The sequence below is a fragment of the Canis lupus genome, chromosome 34 (assembly GCF_003254725.2).
Source record: "Canis lupus dingo isolate Sandy chromosome 34, ASM325472v2, whole genome shotgun sequence".
NCBI lineage: Eukaryota > Metazoa > Chordata > Mammalia > Carnivora > Canidae > Canis > Canis lupus.
Window position 1 is genome coordinate 21,171,186 of NC_064276.1, and position 16,877 is coordinate 21,188,062.

Consider the following 16,877-nt stretch of genomic DNA (forward strand, 5'->3'; position numbering starts at 1 on the left):
TTTTTATATCATTTGCTTTCCAGATGGTCTTCTGAGAAGGGAATGCCTCTCAGAGCAAAAATGATGCCAACAAGAGTATGAAGGCACCCACTCTCCTCCACTAACAGCACAGAAGATCTTAAGGTTGGACATGTTCTAAAATTACTTGACCACTCCTTGTCTTAACCTTACAAGTAAAGGTTTTTTTGCCTTTAAAGCTGGATACAAGCAAATGGGTCCCTACATATGGGGGTGGGAGGTCTCCACTTAGCACCAACCCTGGCTGACTTTTCCTCACTTCTTCTCATATGTACTGTGTTTTCTTCTCAAACACCAAGAATCTGCTTTGTACTAAGCATCTTGAAGGATATGGGTATATATCAGACAATTCCTGCTTTCAAGACTTCTATAGTCTACTAGAGGTGATAGATATGCATACATATGGGGAAAGGAAAGAAAGACTAAGGAAGGCACTTGAGAGAGTAATTTAGCATTTTCAAAACTTTCACTGTTCATTGTATCATTTTTGACAGCTCTGTGATCTGGAATTATTTTTACCTTCATTTTAAAGATGAGAATGAAAGACATAAAGTTAATAACCCAACATGACCATTGACTAAAAACATTTTTTTTCTTTTATTAAGCAACAGGTCTATAAGAGAACCCAGTCCACTGGTTTATCCACTAAATCTTAAGTGTGACTAGGAGAGAGAGTACGTGAAAGTCTTCCATAAAATTCAGTAAAGAGTATCTCTCCTTCCCACTTAGGCCTTGGGTTTCTTCTCTCCAGCATCACATGTCAGCCTACTAATGCTGGGGGAATCTGAGAACACAGATGCAAGAAGCCTGCACACAAAAGGCCACTATTAAAAAAAAAAAAAAAAGTATTTATTTATCTGAGAGAGAGAGAGTTGGGGGAGGGTTGCAGGAGGGGAAGGGCAGAGAGAGAGAGAGAATCTCAAGGAGACTCCCCACTGAGTGCAGAGCCTGACTCAGGGCTTGGCCTCACAACCCTGAAATCATGGCCTGAGCCAAAACCAAGAGTCAGATGCTCTACCAACTGAGCAACCCAGGCACCCCAAGAAGCCACCATTTTTAAAGATGCCGGACATAAGATAGTTTTTTGAATAAGTGAATAATAGCCAAATCACTTGGATTCAGTGTATTTATAATTTCTTCCAAAAAAATTGTAAATAATAATGAAGGGCATATAACATATGATCTTGTCTTCTCTTTCCTTTTCTCCTATTCCGCATTTTCTCTTCTGTGGCCCCCTTCTGCTCTCTGTATTCTAACACTAGCAACACATACATTCATTTGTCCTATTCACAGACTGTGAGAGCATGAAGGCCCCTTAGGGCGCTTTTACTCTGATCTTGTGAGGGAATACCAAGTCCCAGAGACATGAAGGGATTTATTCAAGATCACAAAATAATTTATTGTCAAGGCTGGATCTTGAGTCCAGTGCTATCATACTGATGATTTTAATGATGTGGAAGAAAGTGAGAAGAATGTTCTATAATTTACATTTCTACGAAAAAATAAAGACATTAGAAGTAAAAACAGAGAAGGCTCAATGCCCATAGATCCCAATAAAAGAAATTCTAAAAGAAAATAAACCAAGAAGGAATATCAGTGATGCAACAGGGTGATGAGGAAACAAAATGGCAACCATATAGCTTAACGTCCAATAAGTTAGGTATATCCTAGGAATTATGAGGACAGTTGAACTTTAGAATATAATTTATAATTATAATATTATTTGCCACTTTCACAGAACAAAATAGAAAAGTCTTGTGATCCTATCTCAATGGATGCAAAAAAAGGATGTAATAAAAGCATAATTAAAAAAAAAAAAAACTTTAGCAAACTAGGAATAGAAACTTCCTTCACTGAGTAAAGACTATGAAAAAAATTACCCCAAATAGTGAAACATTAGAAGTAATTCTAAATCATAAACAAGAGAAAGATATCTACTATCACCACTTCCATTCAGTTTTGTACTGAGGACTTTAGTCAGTACAGTTATATTAGAAACATGGATGAAATTTATAAAAAATGGAATGTAAGAAGCAAAACCATCATCAATCATAGATGATATAAGTATAGGAAATGGGAAACCCAAAACAGGCAAATAATTAGCATTCAAAAGTTTAACAAATTTTGCTAGCTATGTTAATATACCCAAAACAAAATGTGTTTTATTTCTGTGCAACAGCCACAAAAAGTTAGACGATGTATTTTGAATAAATCATATAAAATAGTCACAAAAAATGTAAAGTACCTAAGAATATCTTTTTTAAATGTAGAATACCTTAATGAAGAAAATCATAAAATTTTACTGAAAAACATTTAAGGAGATCTAAAGAAATGGAAAGTTAGACCATATCCAAAATAGGGAAATACCATAAACATATAAACTCTCCTTAAATTGATCCACAGACTTAATGGAATTCTAATCTAAATCCCACCAAATTTTTCTATTGACTTTGACAAGCTGATTATAAAATTTACTCAGAAAAACAAATGCTAAAATACTTGAGACATTTTTGAAGAATAAGGATAATTTTCTTTACCAGATAAAACCTTACATAAAGCTGTGGTCATTAAGGAGTATATTATTTGTATAAAAAAAGACAAATATACAAATGGACCACTGTTAAGAATCCTAAAACAAAACCATTAATTTACTGTTACTTAATATATGACATAGATGATACTGCAGATCACTGTGGAAGGAGTAGATGCTGAGATAATTGGTTTTTCATGTGGAAAAAAATAACATCTCATCCCTACCTCATGTAGACAAACTTTAAGATCTACTAAAAAAAAATCTTTATGGCTTTTAGGTTAAAAAGGATTTCTTGAACAAAGTAAAAAAACATTAAAACTATAAATAAAAGGACGGATCATTTAGACCTCACTAAAATTAAGAAATGTAGTTAATCAAAAGATTCATAAATAGATTCAAGCTGGGAAAAGCTATTTGCCAGACATGAAACAAACAAAGGGTTACTATCCAGAAACTACAAAGAATTCCTAAGAAAAAGAAATTCAATAGAAAAATGGGCACAAGAACAGATATTATTTCATGGAAGGGGAAACACACATGGCTAATTGACCTATGAAAGAACATTTAAGTCAGTCATTAGGGAAATGCAAATTAAAACCAATGTGAGTTACCATTGTATATCAACCAAATCAGCAATAATCTGAAAGTCTGATAACGTCAAGTATTGGAGATATAATGTGGAGTAATGGTTATTTACATGCAATATTGGTGGGAGTGAAAATTGTTAAAATCACTTTGGAAATCAATTTAGCATTATCTAATAAAGATGAAGACGTGCAAATCCTATAACCAACAGTTCCACTCATGCCCATGTACCCCAGAGGCAAGTACAAAGATATAAAAAGTGCTGTATGGTTTATTCATGGCAAAAAGCTGAAGATAATACAAATGCCCATCTGAGGCTGATTAATCAGTAAATAATAGTATATCCCTATAATAGAATAATATATAATTGAACATTAATGAATGTACTCTAGGCTGAGTAGCTTGATATGGTCAGTCTTCAGAAACATAATATTAGAGGGAAAAAACTGTTTTAAGGGACAAATATATTCCTATAATTTATCAAAATTAAAAATAAGCAAAACTAATAATACTGTCTGAGGGTCTATACATAGAGGAACAAGATAAAAGGAGGAAGATGCGATTGGTGAAAGACATAGGGGAACTTCAGGGGTGTTATTAAGAGCAGATTCCTTTAGTTGGGTTGTGGGTTCATAGGCACTCATTGTGATACATCATAATATGCACTCCTTCTGCGTCTCATAGTTCATAACATAATAGTTAAAAGAAAAAGGGAGGGAAGAAGTTTTCTCTGGTAACTCCACTTTCTACTCCAGCAGAGTCAAGTGCTTAATAAATCCGTAGTGACCACCACATATCTGAGATTAAGGCTGCCTTCAGAAATGGGCTAAGGGAAGTTTCCTCTCAGTGCTTTTTATACAAGATCCTAGAATCCACTTCCTTAGTTAAATGTAGATGAGGATGAATGGAAAATGGAAACTAGAGCAAAGCTCTCAGTGTGGGCCATGCGATTACAGGATACTTCTCTTATCATAATTCCCTGCCCCTGACATCTCCTACAAAGACTTCCGTAAAGTCTCCACTACTTTTTTATCGAAACTAACTAATCCCTCTCCCAAGTTCCCTTTATGGTGCAAACTAGCATACCGTCTCCCCTCAGTTTTGTACATTATCTGCATATCCAAACAGTTATGTGGATTTTTTTTTTCTGAGAAGGGAAAAGTCTTTCTAATATAAGTGCTCCCAAAATATCTTACACAGCCTGGCACATCTCGGATCCTAATTGAATTATCATCCAGTGGAATTAAATTGGTGGTCTTTCAACTTCACCCTAGATTCATGCCCAAAGCCAAGCATTTTGCCTCTTTCTGCCTTGGCTGTTATGCTTAGGAAATAAGTAAAACACTCATTACTTTCCTATGATGAAGTAAAACTAACAATGGTAGAGAATTCGGCATGAAGCATGAAGTACCCCAAACAACTTTCCTGAATTCAGGTGGGAGAACCTCCCTCCCAACTCTCTTATTAAGGGCACGAGTTGGGTAAGTAGGAAGAAGGAAGAAACAAGCACACTACCGTCATACCAACAAAGTCTGCCAGGTCCACTGAGTCATGCAGAATCCATACCCAATTTGGTCCCCAAAACCTCCCTCTCATTTACTCATCTAATGGATCCCCATTCTGATCCCATCTCCTTAAAGCCATCTCCCTCACTTTGTCTACCCTGCCATAATCCAGGCTTTCATTCCTGTAGGAAATCATTTCAGAGTCCACACTAGTCCCTGTCTCAGTCTTTGAAGCAACCACCTCAGCCCACGTCTAAACCATCCTCCACTGTGGCCAGCCTAGTTCCAAGCCACAAATGAGACCACCACACTGCTCCCCTGATGCTATTCTTGATGATTTCTTCATTGCACCAGGACACAACACAAACTCCTTGGCATGAGCCTGACGACTCTAGGTTACCCTTCCAGATGTACAGTTCCCACTGCTCCCTCAACATACCTGCCATTAAACCAGGCAACTTTTCCAAACCAACCAAGCCTTCTCACTTCTCCATGCCTTTGTAGTCCCTTCTTTGTGTTTAGACTGCCCTTCCTCTTCCTGTCTGGCGCCCACTGAGAAATATGAAAGGACTCCATCCAAAGGCCTACGCTGAGATCTGACCAACCCTGGCAATAGGCCTCTGACCCCTCTTTCTTAGAACACTGACTTTAAAAAGCTTACAATTGCAAGTACCTCCTCTGTTCCTTTGAGACATGTGTGTGTGTGTGTGTGTGTGTGTGTGTGTGCGCGCGCACATCTACAGCCTAGGAATATCTCAAGGAACTGAAAGCCATTGCTCTGAAATGTAATCATCAGAAAGGCTTTTGTCTGCCAGTCTCCGTGGGAGGATAGAATCCTGACTTCGTGATTGCCAGCCAGCAGACACAGCTGGCCTAGTCACTGTCATACTGACCGACTCTCTTACTGGCTTTTTGTCATCTTTCACTTCCCTGATTCAGTCTACTCCCTTCCTTACTACGTTATGCTCCCTTTAAAATGCCCAATTCCCCCTGCACAAGTGGAAGTGGAGCTTTGTCCTTTCCCCTACTGTCAGTAGTTACAGAAGAAAAAAATGTTTTCCCCACTTGAACAAATGTCTAGTTCTGTTTACCTTGGACATTATTCATACTCCAAGACCCAGATGCCATGTGACCTTCCCCAGGAAATACTCTTTCCTTGACTTCCAGGGTGGTGGCTGTCGCTCTTCATATGTAAGCACATACAAATTTGAGCAGATATATGCTAGGACACTTCTTACGTCAAACTAAAATGAATTTTTCTTCTAGTCAAACTTCCATCCATACTAAAATCCTGAAGGTTGGAAGTTGTGTTTTGCTCCTCCATATATACACTGAGCCAAGTATGCAACAGGCCTTGAATAAATGTATTTTAAGTGGACATGAATGAATGAATGAATGAGGGCTGGCATGTAGGATTGTAAGGGTTAAGGTGTACTCTCTTTCTAGAGTTGTCCCCAAGGGAAAAATGGAGAGTGAGAAGTCTGGTTGCTGAGTAAGAGGAAGGCAATTACACTTTTCCAGGAGGAGAGGAAGATCAACCCGTATAGACTTGTTCTTTCTTGCCACTGAGATTTTCCACTCCATTTTCTCCCTTCTCAAATCCTTCTAAATTTGTATGTGAAACTTCTTCCCCTCAAGGGCTGTGAGGAACCATTTTGTAGGCTTTACTGTGTAATGCAGGGGCGAGAGAGGATTCAAATGCCTTCAAACACTGGACAAAATTTGCCAACTGAAAGGGCTTCTTCTTGGGCCATAACCAGATGCAAATGTGTGATGTCAAGCCAACCTAAACTATCCCATTGTTTTCAAGTGTGACTAAGTACTGACTAATATTACTTCCTCTGGCACTTTTTTTTTTTTTTTTTTTTTTACTCAGTAGAATGGAAAAGTTCCAGGCCGTTGTTATACATTGCTGTCTGGACAGAATGACTTCCTGCACATCATAACCACTTGAGAGAGGGGGAAAAAAATAGAAGAGGAAAAAAAAATTCCTCTCAACAGTTCCCTTAAGTTTAGCAATGTTTTGTCGTTGTTGTTTTTGTTCTTGAATTTTATTTATTTATTTTTTTTTGTTTTTGCTGTTCTGTGTTATTCACAAAAGCAAGAAAAAATATCCAAATCCAAGTGAGAAAAGACCTTGTCCAGGTCATCTAGTGAGGAGCCAACACTCTCTCTGCCCTTCCTGAGATCCACAGTGTCGCCATGACATCCTCACCAAGCTGTTCAAGCATGATGTAAACACTCTTTTTCTTCGGGAGCTCTGTCCCTTCCAAAACAAGTCCTCACACCTTTGGGCTGCCAACAGTTGCTTCTGCCTCCCTGTAGACTATTCCTCATAGTTCTGCCTTCTGGGAAACAAGTTGTGTTTGCAGACAGTAAAGAGATTCAGAGCCTTGTTCCATGTGGACTAGATCACTAGAGACAGGATTGGTAATGACTTCTCTCAGGGAGAAAATGCAGAAATGAGCAGGACCAAAATTTTGGGAATATCTTCAAAAAGAGGAAAGAGAGAAGAAGGACAGCCACTAAATGTACCTTTGAAAGGTCAGAGAGTTCCCTCCTCCCTCATCAGTGGCAGATAACAGCACATATTATTTAACATAAGTCTTTCAGACCAAATGGAGTCCCAATATTTCCTCCACTCCTTTCCTTCCAAAATCTTGGAAGTCAGCCCAAGATTCTCACCTGGTTCCTCTTGATGCAGATCTCATTAGTTTCAGCCTTTGTCCTGAACAGCTAGAGGCTTCAGCTTCTCTCTCCCAGCCAGTCCAGTGGCAGAAAGGATTGACCGACCCATATTACAATCCGGAGAAAGCCTGCTAGCCATGGGCAATGAGGAAAATCTCCCCTCTCTGAAATCCATTGCCAACAATTTTGGTCACTTTTCCCAGGTTGTGAGTCATTTCTATAACCTCTGAGTTTCTACCAATTTTAGGGTCAGATGAAAAGCCAGTCCCCACAGGGCCTTTTAGTTCCCTGGGAATTAGGAAGAAAGATTCATTATATGGCAGAGATGATTGCTTTTTTCTTTTCAACTGCGATTGGTGGCCCCGAAACCACAACGATCAAATGCAGAGGCTCTGCTAAATCATCACTATTTCAACTACTAATTAGTTCTAATGTTCACAGCAGAGGAGTCTGTGGGGGCAATAAACCACTTCTTCAAGTGATTAAACTTCCAAGTGAACACACTTTGATTACCACAAGAACCATTCCTTTGCAAAAGTTCTCCAAGGCAACTAACTGCATCCCCAAGACATGGCTCCATGAATGGAGGATTAGTAGCCTGGAACGTGGATGTGCACAGGCCTTAACTCTGTTTCCTGTGGTCAAATCCCTGTTCCACCTGCGGTTCTGGTGACATGCCTCAGGGTACCACATGTGACAAAGTTAAAGAAGTTTCAGTGAACTGCAAGTTCGCTGGGTTGGCTGTGAGATGACACTGCCCAAAAGCATGGGCCATCAGAGGGAGAATGCCTAGAAGCACAGTCGGGGAGACAGTCATCTGCTATGTCTAGGCTATCAGGGCTCCCCACCCTTGGTCCTGATTTAATAAAGGTGTGGATTTGGAGAAAGGTGCTATGATGGTCAGGAAACCTACGGCACTGTGCCAAGTTCTTGCCCATGACTTCTCTCATAGCAAAAACAAAGGCAATTATTTGATCCAGATATTTTTTCAGAAGTGTTCACTTAATGTGCTTTTAAAAAAATCCAACCAAACAAACAAACAAAAAACAACTACATGTGAACTATAGGCTCACTGTAGAAAAAAATAGAAAATACAAACAAGCAAAAAATAAAGTTCTAGTATTCTGTAAGCTCCTCCTATAGAGAAGGGTTTTTCAAACTCAGCACTACTGACATTTTTAGTTAAATAATTCTTTGTTGCGAGAGCTGTCCTGTGTATTGTAGGATGTTTAACAGCATCCCTGGCTTCTACCCCCTAGATGCCATCACCACACTGTCCCTCCATCCCCAGAGTTGGAACCAAAAATGTCAGGAGACATTGCCGTATGCCCCCTAGTGGTTAAATCACTCCCATTGAGGATCAGTGCTCTGAAGATAACCAGTAACACCATTTTTCAGTCTTTTTTCTTGCATACCTACTAGTAAATTCATATTTTTAGTGGAGTTAGAGCATATATATTGTTTTGTATTTTCATTGTCATTTACCCATAGTTCCTGACCAATTCCCCATGTTGATATCTGTTCTACAATGTCATCTTAACCTTTCATTCTGCTCCATTGCTGTGGCTGTGCATTGCTTTATTTCATCCCCACTTGGGGGACAATTAGATTATTTCCAAGGATAGTAAGAGTATAGTATGAGTATTAAAACAAAAAAAAAAAGACAAAATTATTGTGTCTCTTTTGCCTTCTAAAATGGAAAGAGGTTGGCATAATGCATATGAATAGGGAAACAAATCCTTATGCTCTATCCTTCCACTTATAGAAACCACTGGGGAAAAATGAAAAGGACGGAACTCTTAAGACTCTTCCATGCTAGGGCACTTAGGTGTCTCAGTCGGTTAAGCATCTGACTCTTGATTTTGGCTCAGATCATGATCTCAGGGTCATGGGATGGAGCCCCATGTCAGGCTCCGCTGGGCATGGAGCCTGCTTAAGATTCTCTCTCTCCCTCTCCATCTGTACCCTGCCCCCAAAACAAAAAGATACTTCCAGGCTGTTAATGAGTAAGACCCTGCATAGAATCCACTCCTGAGTCTCCAGGTAGGATGGCATACAAGTTGAGGAGTAGAGAGCCAGATGAATTTGAAAAATATAAGGGAAAGGAGATAACTTAGGAGTGGGTAGACAAGGAGGCTAAGAATGGGGATCCTGGAAAACAAAGAGCAGAATAGATAGAAAGAGGCTTAGAATGGGGGAGGGAGGTGCTGAGAAAGGTGGTTGTCTACTGGGCATCAAACCCCTCCCTTTCAAGCTCTGAGTAATATTTGACCACATTTCTTGCCTATGACCAATGTACCCAGAGGAGTAAAGGGCATTTGGGATGCATTATATTATGCAAAGTGGTACATTGCAGTAAAAAGACAGCAGGGGCCCATGCAAAATACCCAGTGACGATGGAGAATTAAGCAGATCTTGGAGGCAGAGGCAACTAGGAGAATAAGAATCATCAGAGACACTGAGGTAGGGGTCACAGGGTTTTCCCTGCACATGGGATGAGTGTCTGAGCCAATCATGTTTAAAAATATTAAAGGCCAAAATCATCTCAACAGGATAAAGAATTTAAGAAATAACCAGTCAGCACAGACTTTTTTTTGGGGGGGGGGGGGCTCTTATAAGCAACACTGCATTGAATACTACTGTTGTTAAATATTTGCCAAAAAATACTCAATTTTTTTCTTTAGGCTAATATTGGAAATGGAATTGCTCAGTCCAAGAGAATGCACATTTTTAAGACTTCTGATACATATCATCAAACAGCCCTGATAAGATTTTCATGATTGCTATTTTACTATAGCACCAACGGGGTATGACCATTGTCTTCTCCCCATTGTTTCACCAACATTGGTATATGTTCTTCCCATTTCACAGGAGAGATGCATAAGGCTTGCCCATGTTCACAGAGCAGTGGAGCTGGAACCGGAGCCCACAGCTCTCTAACTCCAAGTTCTGAGCTGGTCTTTATCTACTGCTGGGAGTATTCAATCTGTAGAAGACCCAGCCTGCATCATCCCTGACCCTGTTACTTCTCCACTTAATTCACTGATCACTTTTTTTTAAAAATTAATTTATTCATGAGAGACACAGAGAGAGGAAGAGACAAAGGCAGAGGGAGAAGCAAGCTCCCCTGCAGGGAGCCCGATGCAGGCTCAATCCCAGGCCCCCTGGGATCTTGTCCTGAGCCAAAGGCAGATGCTCAACCACTGAGCCACCCAGGGGCCCCTTAACTCATTGATCTTACGTTAAAGTCCAAACTCTTTCAGTGGCTTGGAAGCCCTTGGAATTCTAATCCCTACTTACCTCTCTATCCTACCCCTACCTTGAACTCTGAATTCCCACCAGGGAAAATTAAAGTTCTCAAACGTACTTTGCTGTCTTGCCTCAGGGTCTTTGTACCGGTTCTTCCCTTTCTCCTTACCCATCATCTTTCCCTGGGTAACTTCTGCTTATCCTTCAGATGGGACTTAAATATCAATCCCTTGATGACCTTTGAATTCTGGGTTCTAAGATTGTACCCCTACCACTCCCATGTGCTTTTCAGTACCTTTTACTTCTCCCTGATAATACCTATTAACTGTGCTTTAACTCTTGTCTAATTATTTGACTTCCTCATCCGTCTTTAAGCTCTATAGGACAAGATCCATGTCTATAAAACCCAAGATCAGTTTTTGCTAAGTAGCATAATCCCCTTTAGACTAGACAGGTACACTCTAGGTTATCAGAACTGCAAACATTTTTGAGGGTTTCATAAACAGCCTGCCTCACTCCTCTATGTTCCCTGCTTGGCATCTGTAGGCATTTTGAGTGCACTATTTTTGCAACAGACATATTTCCTGTTAATGCCAGAAAGAATCTTCCAGTATTAAGAGTTGTCCAACAATAGGGTAGGCCCTCTCTTTCTTCATGTTGCAAGAAGAGCTTCTGTATGCGCTTCTTACTTAACAGCCCACCCTCCCAACATGACTGGAGGGGCCAGATTCAGGAATGAGCCTGCTGCCTTCCTGACCAGCCCACCTTACATGTGCCAGTGGTCTCTGAATGTGTATAGAGCCAAATTGAACTAAACGACTTTCTTGGCAACAGATAACTTTCTAAGACTCGACAACCTGCTTCCAGCCCAGCCAAAGGCTTGCCACTCTGAGGCAAATGTCACTGTGGTGGAGTTGTCTTAATGAGAAGGCATGCTTGCTTCTCTTCTGGGGGAGTTTCCTAGAGCGATGCTCTTAGAAACTCCTTGGCAGGAATCCTGAGCCAGGCTTGGCATTGACAGCGTCCTCCTGCTGGCATTAACAAGCCTCTTATTTAAATGTAAATGAGCTCTCAGTGCCAGTTTGTGAGCGAAACACATCGCTTGTGTTAAACCAGAGCTGGGAATGCTACAACACACCAAATGTCGGCTTGCTTTCCACTTCCCCACCACATCCGCAGTTCTGAGTGGAGCTCTCTGTGCCTTGTCTTCTGAGTTGGGAGTCCTCAGACAACAGAGAGAATTTATGGAGGGAGTCCAGGACCCTAAGTATAGCCCTAAATCTTCTTCCATATGACCTTGATAGAGTTACTTACAGTTACCCCCCGCCCCCCAAAACAACCAAGGTGTTGTAAAATCGATCCCACATCAAATTTCACTCAGCAAAGGGAAACACAAGGTTCATCAGGCCCAGCAGAGGGTCTGAGCTGCCCTTTCTGCTTTGCTGGCTGTGTCAGTCCCACTGTCCTGAGAATCTACCTATGTTGTAGTGGCTCTGATACTTATGTATGTTCTCTTTCTTCCTGGCTTGGTTCTGTTTTCACCCAAATACATACCGTTTGGTGATCTTGCCTGATGTCTGGTCCTGTTTAGCCATCTGCTTCCCCACTCTGTTTCCTGGCCCTTGTTTGTCCAATATTATATTCAATTTCCTGTTCTGGCATTTCCCCTATGCATTTCAGATCTTTCTGGAGTTGACTTGTGCTCCTCTGATATCTGGATCCTGAGCATCTCTTCCCTAGAAGCCCCAGTGGCTAGCATTTTTAGAGCGTGTATAATGCTTGACTGTTTCTGTTTGCATGGGTCCATTACAGTTGGACGATGTATGTACCCTGAAGCCAAGGCTTGAGTCTTATCTATGTTGGTGGCTCCAGATTCTAGACTAAATCCTAACAAGTGAATAAATGAAAATGTAAAGGAGAGAGTAGGGAAACCTGTTTCCCCACTAGGATCCTGATGTGAAGGCCATGTAGAATTTTGTTCCATTTCACCATCCTTTGGACTGGCATAAGAGCTTTAGCCAAGTGCTCATTTTGGCAAAATCCATGGCATCAAAACAGTTGAGTTAGCCTCTAGGGTGTGCTATAAAATCAAAACATATGTATTATGGGGGCCTTCCATGAGAAGCACAGTGAGTTGCATCCAGTAAGAGATGCAAACCATATAAGGGAAGCCCCAGACAGAAAATAGGCAGTTTCACCTGGGAAGCTTTGAACTTAGCAAAATACCTCTGTTACAGAGAAGCATGGTCATCAGGTTTGCTGTCTGAACACCTAAGCTGCTGTGTTGCTTCAGCCCAGGTTATTAATGAAAAGTTACAGATCTGACTGCCAAGCCCAGGCTAAAGTAGCATGACCCTGCGTCCCACTCTCCCAGGGCCAGTCTGCACTGGTATCCCCACCCAGACTTGGCTAGGGGCTTGTGCTGGGGAAGATGATTCAGAGTACCAATGGTACCTGCTGTTCCAACCAGTCCCCGGGGTGGATTTGTGGCTCCTGTGGAGAGGAGGGTTGGAGGCTGCTTGATCTGGAGGATTTGCAGATGCTTTTGCGAGACTGAGCACAGACCACAGTACATAAGGCATGGGGGAGGGACGAGATGCTTTCCTTCCTTCTTCAAGAAACCAGAGATAGTCTTGCATTCCGCAGACTGGGAACTGTGACAGAAGCCCTGACACCAAGCTTGATATTCTCCCGATGGTGGATGGAAGCAGTGGGTCTCCACAATTGATCCTGCAGGAATCCGGTTATGGACAAGTGGGAGTAGAGGCAAAAGATTAGAGCGGATGAGTTGTGTCTGTTGCTGACACTGTGCTTTGTGGGTTCATGTGGCTGTCTTCCTTGGGGACTCCCAACTATAGATGGGAGCTATCTTAAGGGAAGCCAATTTCTGGCAACCCTTTTCTTGAGGCCTCACAGTCTGGTGATGCCTGAGGCATTTCTCTTACCCTCCACTAGGGGAAAAAAAAGAACAGCATGGAAAGGGCCCTGGATTCCTTCCCTGGAGTGGAAACCTGGTGTTTCATTGGGCCTCAGCTTCTCAGGCAGAGTGTGATGCTGAGCAAATTTTTTGCCTCTGCAATTCAGTTTTTCTTATCTGTAAAATGAGGCAGTTGGGCTATATAAGGCCCAAGAAGAATATACCAGAGAGCAGAGTAGAAACCAAAGGTTCATTATTCATTCATGTAACAGCTGTTCAATGCTGCTCTGTGTCAGGTAAGGGCTGGGCTCTGCAGACTTGCCTAGATGCAAGTTCCAGTGAAGTGGATGAGACGACCATTAGTTAAAGGATTAAACAAAGATAAAATTATGAATGTGATAATGCTACGAAGGTGAGAGAAATGGCTCTCCCAAAATGTAAAAAGAAAAATGGACTCTAAACAGCACATGTACGCCCAAGCTCAGGATGGCAAGAATCTTGGGAATGGTATGAGGAGACAGAGGGTTTCAGGGGCAGGTGCGTGGGCAGGGCTGGGCGAGCCCTGATCCTAGACCCAGAAGGTGGCATCCCACAAGCCGGGAGAGGAGAGTTTGGGGAATTTAGCCATCCAGTAAGAACCTGGTAGAAAGGGCTGTGTTTTGCTTATCTCCTTACCCCCACCTCGCCCCTACACATGTGGCAGCTAGCCCAGAGCCTGGTACTGAGTGGGTGCTCCACGTATGCTTGTGGAATAAATACGTTTTTCTCAACTGTGCCAAAAAGCAAGACTCAAGGAGTTACCTGGACTGCGCAAAGTCACCTGGTCGGCTGGTGGCTAGTGATAAGAGTGAAATCCACCTTTAAAATCATATAGTGTTGCAAAGCGATTGTTTTCAGAGCTGCAACCTCGGAACTGACTCCATAGCCACGAGATCAAGTGCAACTGAGGTGCCAGGACCCAGGGATCATCGGAAAGACATCCACACGTGTGCATGCGCACCTGCGCCCCAACCCCCCCCCCCCCCCGCCCAGGCACTGTCACCTTCTCGGTGATGTCAGGCTGCAACTTCGCTTTGTTCACACAGACAGAGAAAGAAAAGGACCTTGCCTGAGACAGTCTCTCCCTCTCCTGGGGTGCACTTCTTCTCGTCCTAAAGGGACACTGGAGAGAAATGCTGTCTGGAAGGCTGACAGCGGGGCGGTCATCAGATTTACTGTGGCACTAGAAGAGGTCAGAAGCTAAGTGGAAAACTGTGTAGATGTAAAACATCCGCTGCCTTGAAATATTGTCTTCCTCTGTGAAGTGGACAGAGGAAGTGATCTATTGTTCTTTGGTTCTCTTCATTTCAGGACTTTCTGCATTATCTTCTAAGGGCAAAACCTCCAAGCAGGATGCTGCAGACACTTGCAGGCGTGCGGGGCTGACGGCTGGGGCCTCTGTGTGCTCCTGTAAACAAGGGCAGGAGGAGACCCGAGAACTCACCCCCTGGGGCGGGGGCTGGTCTGAGTACAGCTGGGGCTCGGGCTGCCCCCTTAGCCTTTGGCCTGAGCATTTGGAAATGGATTTCACATCTGTGGCGTTATGCCTGCAAGACTACAGAGCAGCCTGGTGCCTGTTCCATGTTCCTGGAACAGCCTATGCTTCTTGCACTTTTTAAGATCAGGGAAGATGCAACTTTGACTTGACAGCCTGAAAATCTATCCCATAGGTAATTGTATTTTCCAATGAAAATTGTATTTTCATTTGCATAACGCAAGTTAGTCATTTATTACCCGTGGAGCGTATATATGTATGTAATGTGGACGTCTGTAGTGTTGGTGTACAGCTAGGCTGAGTTCATCCTGGGGTGGAGATCTGTCTGCAGAGGACTGGAAGCTCTATAAGGTAGGTCAGCAGGTGGACTATTCACGGTAGTGACCAAGAAACCTGCTAGGAGGGAAGGTTTCTAAGGGACAAGAGAGTGTGGAGGCCTCCAACCAGGGTCTACAGAAAATGGACCTTGGGGAAGGAGAGGGGCCATTCTCAAGATATTGTACCCATTTTTCTCCTGATCTGTCTGCTTTTTCTGTGGTTTCGTTGACATCTGTAAGGATTAGGAGCCCCAGCCAGCTTCACTTTGGGGCCCATGAAACATCATTCTAGAAAACAGAAAGGCAGCACAAGGTATGGCTCTAATGCTCTGAGGGTGCACCTATTTAAATTTGGGGCAGCAGCATGGAGGGTGTTTCCATAGTCTGTTGCCAGAGTCAACAGAAATAACTGGAGGGAGCAAAATGAAACATGCCAGAAGATGCTGTGTATGGGAACACACGTGAGTCACTCCCTCAGGTTGCTCAGAACTAGTTTGAGAGAACTTTATAGGGATTGTAGATGTACAAGTGTGGATAAGGACCAGGACAGGACTGCTTGGGGACTAAGATCATGTCCCCACACTCTGCGAGACTAGTGTGGTATATGGAAAACATGGGATTTGTCATTATTATTATTATTATCATTATTAATACATAAAAACCTAGCATAGAATAGTCAATAAATGTAACACCATAAAAATTTTTTTTATTTATTTTATTTTATTTTTTAAATTTCTTTTTTTAAAAAAGATTTTACTTATTTATTCATGAGAGACACAGAGAGAGAGGCAGAGACATGGGCAGAGGGAGAAGCAGGCTCTCTGTAGGGAGTCTGAAGCGGGACTCTATTCTTGGATCCTGGGATCATACCCTAAGCCAAAGGCTCAACCACTGAACCATCCAAGTGCCCCAAAATTTCTAATACACAAAAACACTGTAAACTGATTATGTTGTCTCAAACTATGAGACATTATCTTCATTTAGGAACTATGTACCTTCTCTTCATATAAAATATTGATATACACATTTTTATACATTTTTAATATATATCTTTATATATATTCACATACACACATATGTAGAAATTCACATTTATACACTCCTAATTGTTTCTGGAATGCTTTTTGTATATCCTCCCACTAGAATAGGAATGGCTCCTCTGGATGATCTACGAGGAAAATCAGACATACTGTCTTGTATTTCCTTTTGGAAGAATGTGCCTGAGGCTCATAAACTTTAAAAATTGATGAGCCTCACAGAATCACAACTCTCTTATGCTTCAGCCTGACATCCTTCCACCATTTTTCCTTTGATAATACTTAGGGTAATGGGCAAGAAAGGATGATTTTCATGACAGCCATGTGATTGTCACCATTTAGGGGTAATGGTCTCCTTTTACCCAACATCTGCCTCTCGTTTGGTGGAGTGAAGAGGGGTATAAACATTCCCGATACATCAGAGATACTCTCTACACATGTTTAGAAAATTTTCTAATATCTTCCCTTCTGTTTCCCACATATCACCCAAAAAA